We start from the raw sequence: 18646 nt of genomic DNA, 5'->3' as shown, positions 1-18646 counted from the left end.
CCGAGCTAAACAAACGCATCGGTAAAGCAGCTACCACGTTTTCCAGACTCACAAAGAGAGTCTGGTCCAACAAGAAGCTGACGGAACATACCAAGATCCAGGTCTATAGAGCTTGCGTCCTGAGTACACTTCTGTACTGCAGCGAGTCATGGACTCTTCACTCACAACAGGAGAGGAAACTGAATGCTTTCCACATGCGCTGCCTCCGACGTATTCTCGGCATCACCTGGCAGGACAAAGTTCCAAACAACACAGTCCTGGAAAGTGCTGGAATCCCTAGCATGTATGCACTACTGAAACAGAGACGCCTGCGTTGGCTCGGTCATGTCGTGAGAATGGATGATGGCCGGATCCCAAAGGATCTCCTCTATGGAGAACTCGTGCAAAGAAAGCGCCCTACAGGTAGACCACGATACAAGGACATCTGCAAGAGGGATCTGAAGGCCTTAGGGATGGACCTCAACAAGTGGGAAACCCTGGCCTCTGAGCGGCCCGCTTGGAGGCAGACTGTGCAACATGGCCTTTCTCAGTTTGAAGAGACACTTGGCCAACAGTCTGAGGCTAAGAGGCAAAGAAGGAAGGCCCATAGCCAGGGAGACAGGCCAGGGACAGACTGCACTTGCTCCCAGTGTGGAAGGGATTGTCACTCCCGAATCGGCCTTTTCAGCCACACTAGACGCTGTTCCAGAACCACCTTTCAGAGCGCGATACCATAGTCTTTCGAGACTGAAGGTTGCCAACTACTACTGATATAAGCCTAACTAATTTACTCATAACATTGCATGAACAAGCATTTGCATAAATGATTAGTTTCAGCATAAGTAAACATGAGTAAACATTTAGCATTAAGTTGCTTACAGTGGCCTGTTGCACAAGCAGACCCTCTCAGAAAGAAAGAGAGAGCAAAGTTGCTTTTCTGGGCCTGCTTGAACAGAAGGCTGCTTCTGAGCAAACATACATGTTGGCTTACTTTGGGTATGCTGGACTCTCATTGATATATCTTGGCATCATACATTCATTAGCACATGAACATGTATGCAGTTTGATTACCTCTGCCAGCTTGCCTCAATTTACTCCTGTGTAGGCTTGCATAGGATTGGGCTGCTATTCCCAGGTAAGTGTGCTGAGGATGGTACAGTTAGCATTTGCTCCTTCTCTAGCAGAAAAGTTCCTTGAAGTTATTCTCTCTCCCCCCCCCCCCCCCCCCCGTGAAATGGCAGGCTGACTAGAAATTGAAGATTTTTTGAACAAGTTTGCAAATTGGGTTTAGGTCTTATTCACCTAATGAAAAAGAACTGGAGAAGCACTGGGAAGAACTTGTGATCAGGGTGAACCTCAAAACCTGCAAGGCTTGTTACATGTGCTGTTAATTTTCATTTTTAGGCTGGGTTGTGGGTGCTTGGGCACCTACACAGCTGCAACACTTTCGAAGGACTGTGGTGGGGAGGTTCTGCCTCACCTGCCTCCCCACCCACTGCAGGCCCCTGCTTTGCACTCCTTGGTCAGTAGCAGCCCTCAAACTTGTGGGAGAATCGCCACTAGAGTAGACCAAAGTGATGGGTATCTGCTGTTGCCTGTCGGAAAGCAACCTAGAAGAACAGTCCCCTCATAGTACTTTTTTGCTCATTAGTGAAACTGTCCTTCAAGGCTGCCATTCTCTCTCAAACCCTGGAAGTCAACAACTCCCCTTGAACTTATTGGGTTTCTGAGTAGACGTGCATTGGATTGCAGAGTTGGAAGTTGGAGGGGGAAGCTTTAGAGTTCACTGGAATTCTTTTTGGGGCTGGGTGGTAAAAGGAATAGAGCAGCATTTCTCAACCAGTAGTACTCATACCACCAGTGGTACTTGAGGTAGTGCCCAGTCATACTCATGGCAGGACCCCCCCCCCCTCCAGACCTCCACTGCCTGGCAGTGCAACAATATGTGGTAGGAGCAATATGATGCAATATGATGCAACAAACAGTGGTAGGAGGCTCAGTTCTGCTTTTCTTGTACTCAAAAAAGCCCTCCCATCTACCCTGGGAGCCCAATCCTATGCATGTCTACTCAGAAGTAAGTTCCATTATAGTCAATGGGACTTATTATTATTATTATTATTATTATTATTAATAATAATAATAATAATAATAATAATAATAATAATAATAACTTTATTTTTACCCCGCCTTTCTCCCTGAAGGGACTCAAGGCGGCTTACAACATATTAAAAACAATTTAAAAACAAATAAAAACATATTAACACATCATAAAAACAGTAGTCAGAGTAAAAAAAAAAAAATAGGTAAAAAGAGCATAGAGCAGCAGCAAGTCATAAAAGAATCAGGCCTGTAAAAAATATTAAAAGATGTTAAAAAGATGTTAAAAGGCTGAGAACTCAGAAGGCCTGTTTAAACAGAAGGGTCTTCAGGCCTTTACCAGGAAAAAGTGGATAGGATTGAAGCCTGAGCCTCTTACTGTGGTTTGTTGCATCATGTCTGGCCTCTTAGTATGGAAATAACTGGTGATAAGTCATTCCAGTTACTTCCAGTTGTACTCCCCAGAGGTGGGCCATGCACAATGGCGAGAGGCAGATGCTGAGGAATGTTTTAATAGAACAAAAAAGAAGGGGAGATGTAAAGATGTTACTGTGCTGTTGTTGCTTTTGGTTGATGATGAGGTATCAGACTATGTGCTCAGTGCACTTTTGCTGACCAGATGTTCACCACTAAAAGTGAACCAGATCCTTGAGAGGATTGACTGCTCTGGTAAAAATCACCAAGTTCCCACTGAAAAGGAAGGTGGCCCAGTTCAAAGCCCAGTGCAGCAAGTTGGTTTGTGCAGATGTGAAGGTGCTATGCTGCTGTGGTGTCTCCAGAGGTTGGTAACCTGGAGCCCTGGCAGTTCCCACCTCCTCTTCTTGGTGCCTTCCTGATTTCATTATACAACTGCCTTGAGAATTCAAGAAAAATGTCCATTTGAAGTGTGCATTTCAGCCGCATGTTTATCCTCCTTGGAAACTAGTGGCCAGAGGCCTGTAAGTGTGACTACAGAGGACAGAATTGCAGCCTTGCAATTTGGATTTAGACATTGGGTTAAAGTTACAGTGCAATCCTATGACTGTCTACTCAGAAGTAAGTCCCATTATGTTCAATGGGAATTACTCCCAGGAAAGTGTGTACTGTACAGTATAGGAGTGCAGCCGTAGTCTTTCAACATCCTTTGCAGCAGACAATTGAAGCTGAGTTGCTTATTGTTCATTAGGACATAGAACCTGTTGCTAATTTATTTGAATCCCAAAACTGCCTTGAGCTATTGCAAGACCTTCATTCATTCACATAAGTTCATCTTTAATATATTCATTTATGTAAACTTATGTAAATTTATTCAAATTTTAAATGTAAATTACTTCTTTTTTTCCCCCAGCCCCCGACAAAGAGTATATGATGTTCCTTGAATCTAATCAGCCCCTTGCCATAACCATTTTGGAAAAGAAAATTAACTCAATCGGGCTGTCTTTTGAATGTTTAGGCTCGCTTCCATATCAAGAGGCATATCAGTGCATCAAATGCAGATTTCTTGACACTGAAAGGCAGAATCTTTATAGGATGGCAAACAGAGCATGTTCCCTGTTAAGTCTGGAGATTCCTATATTGTATGGCCAAGTAGCCTCATACTTTACTCGATGCACACTTATCAAAAAAGGAGAGCTTTCTCCCTTGCGAGATTTAATGTGCTCCTTTCTTTTTTGGGAAATTTCATAAGATAGCTCATTCTGAAAGGCGATGCCCTTGTGGGCTGGGTTGTGTTGAGCCCATTATCCATTCCATTCTTTATTGTCCCTTCTACACCGAGATCCATCAAAGATATTTGAATCCTATACTGAGAACAAGAGGAGGACTTACAGACGTGGCAAGTATACACTACCTCCTAACTGATTCGTGGAAATAACAGATACTGTGGCAACTTTCCTATATCAGCTCATTGAGCTTAGCAATTGAGAAGCTGATTTGTTAACTGGCTGACCAAATGCATATAGTTGTAGATTTGTTTGTTTTTATACCAATAAAGGATTCTATCCTTTTCTGAAAGGTGGTTCTAGACGCTGTGCCAGAACCACCTTTCAGAGCGCGATACCATAGTCTTTCGAGACTGAAGGTTGCCAATACAAATCTATATCTATCATGAACAAGAGACTAGGGGACAAAAGATGTTCTACAACAGCTATTTTCATTCTGACACAGCTAAAATACACTTGTATAGCATCAAAAGTTAGAACTGTCCGCACTATATTTCGAATTCTGGTTCTCATGTCAGGGTCAGACGCTATTTCCTGTTTTGGTTTGTGGCCGATGGTTGTAACTGAGGAGCAGCAATCACACATGATTCAAGTGAAGTGTGGTAGGAAAATAAAAACATGCCTTGTGTCTTAGCCTGTGTTGTGCTTGCCAGTTCACCTGTTATGAAACATTGTGCTGGTGATTGAAAAATTAAGAAAAAAATGTTATAAATGTGACGTGATGTAGAAACAGGCATGTTACTAGTCAGGGTGTATTCCTGCTTGAGCCTGTTGTGGTTTAAGAACTGCTAATCTTTGTATTTGCTCTTACATTGCTGTAGATTAACAGTTGTTTATATATATACTAATTAAAAAGCACAAAGTGTGTAGTGTATACAGATCATAGTACATTTTAATTTTAATGTACTTTATAATTGCAAAAAGGCTTAGTGGAAGATATTTCTTGTTCAATGAGTTCCTTGTTGCACCTTCATATATGAATATGTGCAAATACTATATAAAATATTATTTTTTCTGCCCTTGCTGTTAAAATAATAAATGGGGGGGGGGGGCAGAGATAATGTATGGGGCCTCTTGGCCCTGACATAGCTTATGGCCCCAGCATGGCTTAATGTGACCATATGACTATAAAGCAAACATATCACGGAAGCCAAGGACAGAATGAATTATTTTGTCCTTCTAATAAACTGTAATTAAAACTTAATCATTTCAAGCCATTTCCGCAAAGCATTACCCCTTCGGGCTTCAAGAGCCACTTTTTACTTCTTTATTTCTTCTACTAACATGGGAGATGTTGTTATGCATCACCCAATGTACTGAACACATACTGTATACTTATGGACTACCTACCTGGATTGTCTGGCGGTTAAGACCCCAACCCCCAAAGCTGATTTTAATCTATCCAAAATATAAATTTGTTTTCACTGGGATGGTTTTAACTGGTCCAAACTGTGTCTGTAAAGAGTATGGCATCCCCCAACAACTTGGCAACAGCACTGATGAAGACTATACAGCAAGCAACCTCACTAGAGACGGCCAGTGCACAGGGCACATTACAGGACAGCTTTGTTGACACAGAATGCTTATTATCTCCACTTTATAACAACTGGAAAATGACACAGAAGCCCTGATGGGATAGATGGCTTCAGCTTCTGTCTCCAACTAAGCATTCAGGAAACACCTGACCACCTAATTCATCCATGCTAGAGCTTGGGTGGGATGGGAGATTTAAAAAAATTGTAAAATGGAACTTCTTTTCCCACTAGGAGGGCAAACTTTTCAGTCTGAATCTGAAAAAATTCATTTTTGCTACTGTGCAGGGTTGTCCAACGTTTTTGGCAGGAGGACCACATCATCTCTCTGACACTGTGTCTGGGGGCTGGGAGAAAAAAGAATTAATTTACATTTAAAATTTGAATACATTTACATAAGTATACATAAATGAATATATTAAAGATTAACTTATATGAATTAATGAAGGCCTATAAAAGGCCTTGCGCAAAGCAAGACTGGCCTTTCCTTTGTTGCTGCTACTGCATCACAGATGTAAAACAGCAAGCTGTGGAGGAAGCTCTCACCCCATGGCTCATGCAAGAGGTCAAACACTCACCCTCACGCTGAGAGCAGTTGCGTCGGGCCTGGGGGCTACCTGAGGGTTGCAATGAGAAGCCTCAAGGGCCACATGTGGCCCCAGGGCCGGGGTTTGGGCACCCCCTGGTCTAGTGTCCTGAAGTGACTCTGTTTAGGAATTTCTCTTTAAAAGCCAGACAACAGGTAAGAAGGATAAACTAAGGGGTGAACAACAGTCAGTATCAATATCTCCCTCTTTGCTATTCTGGCCTAGATATATATCCTGCTTGGCATGTGCTTTGGTATGAACTCTTTAGGTTGTGTTCCAGGATGACCTCAGATTGTTTAGACAGTGTGACTGAGCAGTTTCCAAATTTGCCTGAGTTGCTATACCTCACCTATCACAAGCAATCCAAGTTTTACGCTTCCCTGCAAATGTCATAAGACAGATTCTTGGTGGCTGCACATGTTGCAAGGTTTCCAGTCCTATCTGTTTCCTTCATCAAAGGATGCTCATTAACAGTGCTCCTCAACAGGATGAAGGCTCTAACTCTCTTATTACATACGTGCTGTTTAGGTAGCTTAATTATTTTCATGTGCGTGAAGGGGCTTGAGCTGGTAACAGGCCTTCTTCCTGTGTCATGCACAGGATTATGCTGGAGTGTGGGGTTTCAAGATCACCACTCATTCCAGCATTCAGCTAGATACTCTAGCACAGCGGTTCCCAAAGCTTATGGACCGCTTATGGACCACTAAGGGAAAAAGTGGAATTATTGTGGAGCACACTACCCCCCCTACAAAAAATACAATTAAATTTGTAATAGAGAATATTTATTAGAGCTTTATTAGATTTATTATTTATAGAGAAGATTTCTGGGTTGCTACTTTTGTTGCCAGCTGTGGCTGCAGGTGGTCTGCTCTCTTTAGTGCTCTGTGGGGAAGCATCTCCCAAGTGAGTGCCCCCCCCCATGGACTACCAGAGATGGCAGAAAATGGACTGCCCACAGCTGCAGCTGAGACTTCATTGACAGCTATAGACAGTCTGTTCTCCACCCTCTCTGGTGGTCTGTGGAGGATCACTTGCTCAGTGAGATGCTTGAGGTGCTCAGAGGTGATCTTTTTTTCTGTGATCTCATGGACCACTTCACAGGGTCTCATGGACCACAAGTTAGGAATCAGCGCTCTTGCCGCCGACCACAATCCGCTCCCTAATGTTCCACCTCCTCTTCTTTTTCCAGACCATGGAGTGGAAGGGCTAGAGGCCACTCCATCACCAAGTAAGGGGGGCAGCACTTGACACACTGCCAATGTTGGCTGGCCATAAGAAATTAAAGAAAATTATGTTCCAAACTTGATGTGTGGGGAGGAAAGGAAATGCTCTCTTATATGCTACTTCCTCTTTTCAAAAATTTTCAGCAAAGAAAAATACTAGTGTATGGAAAAAGACATTCCTCTTTTATTATGGGCCTGTTGACCTCACTGAGTACTCCTGCCTCGTCCACAGTTCCATAAGGACAACTCAGCCTCCACATGCCCCTTAGGGATTATTTCCTCCTTCCCAGTCATATCCTTTGCACAGACTATTTTCTTTTAACCTTGTGGTTTTGGCAGAGGTGAAGAGCCCGCCCCCTTTCTGCAGTGCCAATCAGCTCTTAGATGGCTTTGGCCAGCAACCAATCATCATTACCAAGGGTGAAGTGCAAAGCAAATAAGTCAACACAAATGTGATGAGACCAAGGCTCCTAAAGAAACAAATAAAGTGTTGAGATTTCCATCCACCAATTGCACCCAGAGCCAGTAGGAGGTGAAGAAGCAGACGTACAGGCTGAGGAATACAGCTGGAACTATGGAAAGAGGTACCGGACAAGGAAGTAGAATGGGAAATATCCTTCTCTCCAAGGGATGCTTGTTCTAGCCCCTCGGCATAATTTTGGATGCTTGTATAATAGTGATCCAGACTGGTATAGGTATGGTTGCCAATGTTATTCCAGGATATTATTTTCCGACATTATTGAATATTGGGCCCCTGTTAAAATCTTTCAGGACTGCTTTCTGTAGTCATTTGGAGATAGATATTGATTCCTGGACACTCCAGGCTAAATCTGGAGAGTTGGCAATCTGAGAAATAGTTAATGGTTGTGGTGTGCATGTTGTGTACTGCAGGAGCCAGAGATACTATATTTGTTCCTGGGAGATGCATGGTCCAATCTCAGCTCAGCTATGGGACTTCAGGCTTAATGACACTATATTGTAGCCTCCATTCCCTGTCTGTAAAATTGGGAACAACAAGGAACTTCTCCACAGATCCTTGTAAGAATACATACGTTTAAAATAGATGTTGTTTTTCTGCGAGTCAAGGGAAAGATGGATTGTATTTCTAAAAAAAAGTTAGGAATGTTACCTTAGTTGGTGGTGGCTCAAGTTAATGGATAGCAATGGTGATGTCAAAGTTTTGTATTCCCCTCATGTTTGAGTTTTCTTTGCACAGGACAATGACACAGAAAGATAGTAAGATGCAAAGGATGCTTGCTGGTTTTGGAATTACAGTTCCAGTGGAATTTAAGTTCTAGACTTTACAAAGTTCTCTGGGGCTTGATGATTTTAAATGCTGCATTACAAGTTTCCCAGCACAACACTCAGTGTCCTGAGATTTGCTGGTGAGAACAACTGCATCTTGGGAAGGGCAAGCAGGAACCCAGTTTAGCAGGGTGCACTGTAGTTCATGAGGTGCTGTTGAGGTGCTCTGTGAATTAACTCTGGCCTAAGGGCTTCAGGGAAATCCATAGCTTCAATCAAGGCTCCCATGCCATAGTGGATGTTGAGCCAAGGAGAGTTCAGAAACCTCCCGAAAGTTGCTGAGGGCACTCAGGATGCCCCTCTGCCTCCATCCCAATGTTATTTTGCCTAACATCTAGCTTGAAGAAGGATCCTGGGAACTCAAAAGTCTGTCAATAACCCCACCATGGTTTTGTTGGTCTGAAGATATTGTCCAGATTTGGATTCTCAAATGGATTAACATGGCTACCTTTTATCTTTGTAGGGGATTGTCTGAGTTGTAGTCTATCTTGTCTTGTGCTACTGTACCTCAATTTCTCCATCAGAAGACACTAGATGTCATTCTCTTACCTGGGAGGTGGGGCTGAGGATTCTGAAAGCATTCTGAACTCTTGGAATAAATGTTGCTGGAGACCCATCAAAGATCAACCCTGTTTGTCTCTAGGCATAGGGACTAGTGCCAGACTCAAAGTTAATGAATATCATTAGGAATATCAGGCAAAGCTTCCATTGTGAATTGAGCAGAACAGGCAATTTTTCAGGAAAAACAAGTAGCAGGGCATCAATAATGACTTGGTTTTTTAGATTTTTTTTTCCCTGGTGTTTACACAAAAGGGGAAAAAACTAAATTAATTCTACAGAAAGGTAAATTATAGCAATCTTGTCGTTGGTTTTTGGAAAACTGGTGGACTTATTTTAAATTAAAAAACATAAAAGAGTTAAGCACTCCTCATTAGGCACCTGGAGAATGCTGCCTCTTAACTGCTTTCTAGAACGAGTCCTATCTAGGCTCATTCCCTGACAAAATTCTAAAAAAGTTACACAACAAAACATTGGACTTTTTTGACAACATGGATTTTAATCTTTGAACACAACCGTGGTCTTCCCACCCGGAAATGTTAAATTGTTGGATTATTGCTGGCCGGGAAAACCTATGGACATACATAAAAGCGTCTCAATGGAACCTGTACATATTCCAAGAATAAGCAGTCTGTGGTCCTTGGGGCAAATCTGGTCGCTTGGGTAATTCCATGTGGCCAAACCTAGAGGGGAAGAGAAGCATGAAGAAGCAGCATCTGCAACAATTTTAGCATTTATGTTAATACATGGTTTATTTAGCAATCCAAGTTAATATTAATGAAATATTAACTAAATTTAATTTACTGTAGCTAATATTTCTCGGTTAGAAATGATGCTTCCATTTCTGTTTAAATCAAACTAACTCTGACTTCCAGACAGTTTCCGGCTTGTGCTAGCTGGCTGGACTGCAGCGACAGAAGCTGGATTTAGCAAGTATAATGACTCATGTCAAAAAATTTTGTTTTCAGCGTGGGCAAAGGTGGAAGCCCAATTGACTGATTCATGGGCATTTTTAGAGTTCACGTAGATGATAAAAATCTGAGGGGTGTTAAATGACATGCTGTACTTGATTGCTGATAACTACCAAAAACTCATACAAAGCTGACACTTTGTATCAGATAAGATGGGCACATGCACAGAAGTGTAACTAGGGCGGAACCAGAAGGACATCTGCCCTGGCACTAAGCCAAAAGGATGCATGACTGCCCTCAGGCTCCGCCCTTACAGAGGAGGCCCTGGCGGCTTCACACCTCCTGTTCCTTCTCCTACAGAGGGTTTCCCCTCCCAAAAGTGATGTCACATGATAACATATCTGCCTCAGGCACCTGGGCAAGGTGTTACACTTTTGCACATGCAGAGATAAGTCTTATTTCCCTTTAAAATACGTTGGAGAGATGCATGGGGAAAGGATTGGGTTCCTGTTTTCATCAATTTTAAAGGGGGAAATGGTAGTCTTTATACAATGTGTGCCTCCATCTTGGATGGCATAAGCAGGTCTCTTTCATTTTTGAGTATTAATTTTAAACCTGTTTAATTTGCTCAATTGTACAACAATCAAAGGCCCACTAATTTCAACCAAATGACCTGGTCAGCTGCAGTTTTTGAAAGTCTGGGGTCACGTCAACAACAAGTTAACTTTATACTGTAATCTAAACAGGCTGGCATTCAACATAGGTCTAGCTAGAACACAGGTGACTTCTGTTCACGCATTTACAAAACCTATTCTGAAGCTGTCAGCATAGATAATAATGGATTACTTTGATGGTTTGAATCAGTGCTCCCCAACATTTTTCCTCTGCTGTACAACTTAATATGGTTCTCCTGTTTGAAGTACCATGAGAAGCAGGGACGGCAACTTGAGTCAGTGACTCAGACTCGAGTTGCAAAAGTCAGGGCCTCCTGACTTGGCACTGGTCTCCACATGTGCTGACTCAAGTCTGCCTGTGTCTGGGTGTGCTTGCTTACTATTTTTGAGATGTGAAAAACCTCTTGCGGCAGCACTCCAACCGGGCGAGCAGCACAGAGGTTTCAGCTGGGAAGCAGGAAAGGATTAATGTTGCAATAAATGGTGACAGGTGGGACTGGGCTCTCTTTTCCTTCTCTGCTAGGTAGGAAGGAACGGATGATCATTGGACAAAGGATGGGCATTCTGATATTTTCATTGGCTGAGAGCAGGAGAAGGAGCCAATGGGGAGTTCTTGCCTTACAATTGGCTTGAGAAGCCCAGGGAGGGAGAGGAGGTAGGGATGGTCATAGTGATCATGCTTTGCATTGCATGGAGGGGAGGGGGGGGGAAGGAAGCCACTTTGAATGACCAACTGAAGTGGGACTACTTCTGAGTAAGGCTGCAAAGGATTGGGTTATCCTGGTAAGCCTAGCAGCTGCTGCATGTGATGCTTCTCCCTCTTGCTGCTTCTGTCCCTGCTCTCTCGCACTATTTCCCACTTCAGGGGAGTGTTTAAAGAGAACTCTGACACACACGCACACACACCCCAGCAGCAACCCTGTTCTTTCTGCATCAGGTTTTTTAAAGGGAAGGGGTCTCAACTCAACTCCTTTAGAATCACTAAAGGGTGACTTGGTGACTCAGAAAGTGTCCCATTATGACTCTTTTTCGAGTTGAGTTTTGGGGGGTGGTGACTTGGTGACTCCACTCGAGTCAAGCCCCACTGGATTTGCCCAACCCTGATGAGAAGTAACTGGGGATGACATCATTACAAATAGCCCAGCTACGTCTGGGTTGGGAGGCCAGATGGAATACAACAAACACCAGTAGGAGGCTCAGGGTGGACAGGAGGGCTTTTTCAAGCATGGAAAAGCATACTTCGGAGCATCCTACCACTGTTTGTGGTGTCATGTTTCTGGTCTCACAGCTGGGCAGCAGGGGTCCCGCAAGTACCACCAGATGGACTTCAAGTACCACTGTTGAGACCAGTACCACTGGTTGAGAAACACTGGTTTGAATGAAATGTTAAAGTTTTCAGTAATATATCTTCCTGGAGATAAGTGCAACTACACAATCAGCTGGAATGCTACTGGGACACACCTGTTATCAGGAATGTCCCAGCAGCATGCCAGCTTAGTATGCAGTTGTAATTCCCTCAGGGAAGAACACTATCAAGAACCTGTTGACAGGAGCTATTGGCAGTGCATAAACTGCTATCTCTTTCACAATGAGGCAGGGTGAGTCCTTTGATGGGGAGATATTCTGGTTACCATGTGCTCCAGGAAGGCATCTATTTAATTACATCTGAACCTCTAACCATGCTTCTCCTTTGTGATATTTTTGTACTTGAGGCTGTTTGACTTCAGCTGTGATGTTGATTGCACTGAATCTGGAGTAAATCCCATTGAAGTGGATGGGATTTGTTTTCAGGATGACGTGTTCAAAACACATTTCTAGCAACCTTAAAACCAGCAGCAGAGCATAAATGCTATGAGCCTGAGGGAAAGCTGGAAACATGGGTGGGGCATTCTTGGACCTAATTACTACATCCTTCTAACCAGTTCAATGGTTTACACTTGAAAAATTGGATGTAAAACAACCTGACAACATCAAAACCTGCAGGGACCTGCCTCATAGTGGCAAGACTTCCAGTTAAAGGAAGGAGATCTGAAAAGACCTCTGTCTGTTTGGAAAACTGCTTCCAATTGGAGTAGATAAGACTTGATCAGTAAGAGGGAGGAGATTTTCTATGCATAGGGAAGAGCATGACAGAAAGCATGGAGATCAGAGAAGAGGATAGAAAGGAGGCTGGTAGAAGAGATGGGAGACAGCAATAGATGTGAGAAAACTCAAGAAAGAAAGGAGATATAACTTGGTCAGAGGGCAGCGAGTGCAATTTCACATGGGAGGCTAATTGCTCATTGGCTGTTACATTCAAGTAAGAAAACTGCCATCCCATATCAGATGATAATCCATCAGGCCCACAATTCCGTTTGCTACAACTAATCAGATGCCACTGGAAGTTCAAACAGAAACATGATAGCCATCTCCCGATACTTGTCTTCAGCTTCTGGTACTCAGGGCCAAACCATATGAGCTGCATGGGAAGGCAATGTTGTTTGGGACCTCTCTCTCTCTCTCTAAGCCATTCAAGCTAGGAGCCATTATGCCATTTAGTGTCACACATTTCATAAGTTAATTATGTAAATAAGTACCTCCTTCCTTTATTCTGCAGCTCAAAATTATAACTTACTTATAGGAATCTGTCATCACAGAGGGGTGACTGCAGGCACATGTCTCAAATATCCAGCATAAGAACATAAGAACAGCCCCACTGGATCAGGCCATAGGCTCCAGCTTCCTGTATCTCACAGCAGCCCACCAAATGCCCCAGAGAACACACCAGATAACAAGAGACCTCATCCTGGTGCCCTTCCTTGCATCTGGCACATAGCCCATTTCTAAAATCAAGAGGTTGCACATGCACATCATGGCTTGTAACCCGTAATGGATTTTTCCTCCAGAAACTTGTCCAATCCCCTTTTAAAGGCCTCCAGGCCAGACACCATCACCACATCCTATGGCAAGGAGTTCCACAGACCAACCACACGCTGAGCAAAGAAATATTTGCTATCCACTATATTTGCAAAGAAATCTCTCTATCCACTCTGTCCATCCCCTGCATCCCCTGCATAAATATCCTGCATAATTTTGTATGTCTCAATCATGTCCCCCCTGAGGCGCAGCATCAATGAAAACAACTTTCAAATGAAGACGTTTCATAAGTTTTGCCAAAAATTGTTGAGTGATGAACACGTGTATGTAAAAGTTATCCATTAATACATTCAAAGTGAGGACTAGATGCTGGATATCATCCCCATCCTTGTTAGAAAAAGGTTTAACCCATATCCTCCCAGACCACAGGTGTACACATTTGATCCCAGTTCCATATATGCAGCGTTGGGCACAAGTGGCTTAAGGAGAGAATTGATGGGATCATAGCACAGAAGCCCATCCATGCGGACAACTGAGGCAGTTGCTTCAGGCAGCAGACTGAAGAGGGGGGCACCCACCCACTCACCTCCTTTGCTGCTGTTCCTTATCCCATTTCCTGATTGGAAAAGTAAGAGAATGAAGGAGTGGAAGAGGAAGGAAGACTTCTCCTCTTCCTTTTCCAGTCCACAGAGTAGGAAGAGCAGAAGCTGGCACATCACCAGGTATTGGAGGGGCAGCATTTAGTACCATATTCAAATGGGCAGGAGGTCTTGGGCCAGACCTGGACCATTGAAACCAATGAAAAAGCAATTTAGCAGAAGCATTCAGAATTAACCAGAAATGTAAGATACAGTGGGATGAAGGACCACTAACTGCTCGATTATGCACACTGCTTTCAGGTTATAACTTCTGGGCTAGGGCTTTAGCAGTAGCTGTAGAAGGGAAAGAGCAGATTACAGAGAACATAGATTAACACATGCAGCTGTTTTAGGCTGTAATCCTATGCATGCTTCCTGGGAGTAATTCAATGGTACTTACTTGTGAGTAGACATGCATAGGATTGGGCTGTAAGTGTTGTAAGTTCAAGTGTTGGTCCATCTAGCTACATTGATTTCAGGGTAGGGTCTTTTTCCATCCCTATCTGGAGATCCCAGGGAATGAACATGAACTAATGGGATTCTGTGACTGCATGTGAGAAAACCTACTGAATGAGTCAAAGATGACTGCTACTCAAGCTGAAGACCGTGACCTCCTGGGATGGGAAGGACATTGGTATGGCTCTTCTACATAAATGCAGAGCAACTGAGCCAGCATACCCATTTTGGGGGGTTAAATATCCCCAGAATTGGGGGAGGAATATCCTTCCTTATTTCCTCTATTCCAACTGCTTTCTCTCACTCACATGTCTTTTCCGCAGACCAGTTTAGCCTGCTCAAGAGCAGATACAGAGACAATAATTGAGAATGTAGTCAGGCCAGTGTTTTTGTGATGTACAGTGGGACACATTGTTTAAATGCAAAGCCAAGACACTCATTGCTCAGAGCCAGCCCTGTACGCAAGCAAATTCCTGAGGGCCTATCAGTGACTTTCTTTACCCTTTACTTGGGTATCACAGTTGCTATTACTTGGTTTTCAGGTTCAGGATCTACACATGTAATTGTGTTTATATGTATAAGGGCTGTTGCATGCGTAGTTTGAAGCATTATTCTTTTTACTTCAATAGCACTTATCAGAACTGTGACACATGTGAGGAGAGAGTATTTAACTCTTTCGCCTCTTACTGTCAACCTGATTAAAGACCCAGCCAGCCCCCCAGAGCCCCCACCCCCGCAGATAATTGTTTCAGGAGAGAAGCTGCCATGGTGCCAGTAGTTTCTTTCTGGAGGCACACAGTAGTTTGGGAGGGGGCGATTTTTGTCCAAAATGAAGCATTAGGGAAAAAAGTTAAATAATCCTCACTGTACACTATGATGATGATTCTTATTCTGCCCTTCTCACTTTGGCTGCTTTAAGCTTAATATACACATACCAGACAAAATTATGCATTTAACCTAATGAACAGCCCTAAGTAAAATGATTACTTGTAGAAGATGAGAGTCAGTGGTATAGCTAATGATCGTGTAGCCTGGTGCCAAGCTCAAAATGTTGCCCTGAAAGTGATGTCACAACTGGAAGTGACGTCACATATGGGTTTTTTCAAAAGTGAAAAGGCATCTGTCTACTATCAGTGGTCAAAGAAGATTTTTACCCGCCCCCCCAGACAAAATCAAATTACTTAAGTACATAATAAAAAATGTGCCCCTGATAGGTTTGAGATACTGTATTGGGGTGAAGAGGGATGGTTATTCTTCTCTTACTAAATATAAGAGGGGCACCTCTTGAACAACAGTCAGTCTCATAAATCAATTTTGAGTTAAGAAAATCCACTTTTTGTTCTATAAGGCAATTGTGTTTTCATTTTCTGGTTAATTAGCCATAACTTTTGATAGAATACAGATATTCCAATGGGGGTGTGTTTCATTGCATTCTAGATTAAATTGCCTTTCCAGTGATATATAACATGATGGTATTAATCATATATACCAAGTTTTTCACAATTTTGGTCACTAGTGTCAAGCTCAGCTTGTTTTCCCCCCTAAAGCTTGATGCCTGGTGCAACTGCTACCCCCTGCGCTCCCTTAGCTATGCCACTGGTGAGAGTCTCTGACTTTAGCCAAAGGCTAGGCACACATTCAGGCACCAGAAGCTGAGTCAGGAATCTCCATACTTGGGTAGAGGGTCTAAACTGGTCTGTCTTCCCTTCATGCTGAATATCTGAGCCCCAAGTACTTCACTCTGGGACTCAAATATTCAAAGAACTGCCTGATAGCACAATCCTATGCATGTTTACTTAGAAGTGAGTCCCAGTGTTCTATGAAGCTTATTCCAAGGAAAGTGCGTATAGGACCTGCAATCTTGAACTTTCAGTTCTGTGTGTCAGCTCTGTTAACCAGCAACTAGTGAACATGATGACAGGCACAACATTTCTTTTTTGTAGAGTCAAAGCTCTAAGGTAGGAACTTCTTCTACAAGCCAGGCTGAATTGCCAAATCCTAACTTTTAGAGAGTCGGTCAGTCACACAGAAAGCAGATCTACTCTTGGCGAGAAGGAAGAGAGGCAGAAATTGGCTCTTGTTTTACTTATTCTTTGACTTTCTCTCATGTTCAGTGAATTATATTGGGCAGTTTTGTTGTTATTACTTCCAGAACTGACTCTGACTGGATGTGTTGACCCAAAAGAATGAGATAGTAGAACCAACATTAGACTTCAGCCTACAGGCTTCAACCCCCTCTCACCAACACAAAAAATAAAATAAAGTGAGAAATATTTTGAGCCCATGTTCATAGGACGGGCAACCCAAGGCAGGGAGGAGGTGGAGGTAGGGAGGGTGGAAGCAGGGAGAAGACAGGGAGAAGGCAGGGAAGAGGTGAAAGTGGGCTGAGGGAGGGCAGGCCAGAAAGTGGATTGGGCCCAGAAGGGGGACAGGGATAGTAGCAGAGGCTGCCACTGAATCCTATCCCCCCTCCCGAGCTGTGGAACCCAACATATATCTCCTTGGTTCTGAGCCAGTTAAATAGCTGGTCCAGATCTGAGTAGACCCATTAGGGTCACTAGAATTTTACATGGTGTAAAGGAACAAATATTTCCTAACCCCGAGGAGTCTTCTGACTCTGCTGTTGTTGCAAGGTCAAAGCAAAGTTCAAAAGCAAACTCAGTAAGCAAGAGTGGTGATAATCTGCAAGCTTTATTTTGTTGCCAGCAACGGGCTTCTCAGGGACTCCTGTCCAAAGTGAAGAGAGCAATGAGAGCTATGTGGGAACTATCAGAGCCCTCAGAGAAAAGCCCTTTTCCAGTGTGAGCCTCTCACTTATATTTGATTCTGGCTCCTTTGTTTGAGGAGTCTTACACTTCTCATTGGCTGGTGTGTGACATCAGAAATGGGAGCTTTCTCAGGGTTGGCCACAGATAACTTTACAAACATTTGATTGGTTGGTTTCAAGTTACAAGTTCCAAAAAAGGAGAATACATGCATTGAGACATATAGAAAACATTGTTTCAAACAGCCACTAGATGGCACTGTTTACTCATTTACTGGCTTTTGGTATGTCTTGCGCTTATTTCTGACCCTGACAGAGCCACCAGTGTTATCTTTCTACATTCCTTTCTGTCTGGTCCCATCAATCACTGTGGGCTTTCTGCCAACCTCTGTTTTAAACTAAGCCCTTTGGTCTTCTCTCTATTCCATGTGTGATTCTCTACATGTAACCTGTTACTGTATAGTGGTATAAACATATATTTAATACAAGACAGACTAACTTCTTATTGTAAAAAGGATTTTAAGAACTCTTTCTTATTCAGTTTAACTAAATCCAGCTTTTTCTGTCAGCTTAGAGGCTCTCATTATGTTTTGCTGATCAGGGGACTTTCTCTGGAATGTTATTGCTTATCTGTTCTTGTCTAGCTGTCTCTGCAGGTGTCTGTATCTCTGCTATTTCCATCTGCCAAACAAGATAAACTGTCTGCTTAGATCTCCTCATTAAAATGCTTCTAACCTGTGTATAACCTTTGGTTTTCTCGCTTCTTGGTGCCAAGAGATATAATTTATTATTGCATCCTAGCTACTCCTTAGTTCCAATTAAAAGTATCTAAATCTGTCTCTTTGAGTTGTAATGCTTTAGTTCCAATTAAAGTGTCAGGCTGGACCTTGAGTCTACAGAGGATACAGAGTTAGGAATGCTTTTGCTTAAGATAAGAGTTTTATCTTTAAGGAGTACCACATTTCAGAGTAGTTAGACTCTTTAATTAACTTTTGCCAGGCATCTGCCTTTCAAGGTTGCATTTGAATTACTTTTTCAAACTTGTGGCTTTAAGCCTCTTTTAATAGTTTTTCACCTTTCTGTGTATTTTTATGCTTTGATCAAACTATTCTAACAGCTAAAATTCAATTAAAACTACCATATATTGCTACTAACATTAATTTACACTCTTAAGCAATAACTATTAAATTATTGAAGAATGTATGCAAACTTAGTAATTTATTTGACACTTCTGTGATGCTCTGGTGTAAATAACTCTCTCAGTGCTTACTAGACTGTATTTTTGATTTACCACTTGTTTTCATTTGCCATACTAGCAATTAAGCTTCAGATGTAAATTCCAGCTTCATACTCCCTTTTTTCATGA

The sequence above is a fragment of the Tiliqua scincoides genome, chromosome 1 (assembly GCF_035046505.1).
Source record: "Tiliqua scincoides isolate rTilSci1 chromosome 1, rTilSci1.hap2, whole genome shotgun sequence".
NCBI classification, from domain to species: domain Eukaryota; kingdom Metazoa; phylum Chordata; class Lepidosauria; order Squamata; family Scincidae; genus Tiliqua; species Tiliqua scincoides.
The sequence above is the reverse complement of the archived record's forward strand: the minus strand, read 5'-3'. Positions refer to the sequence as shown.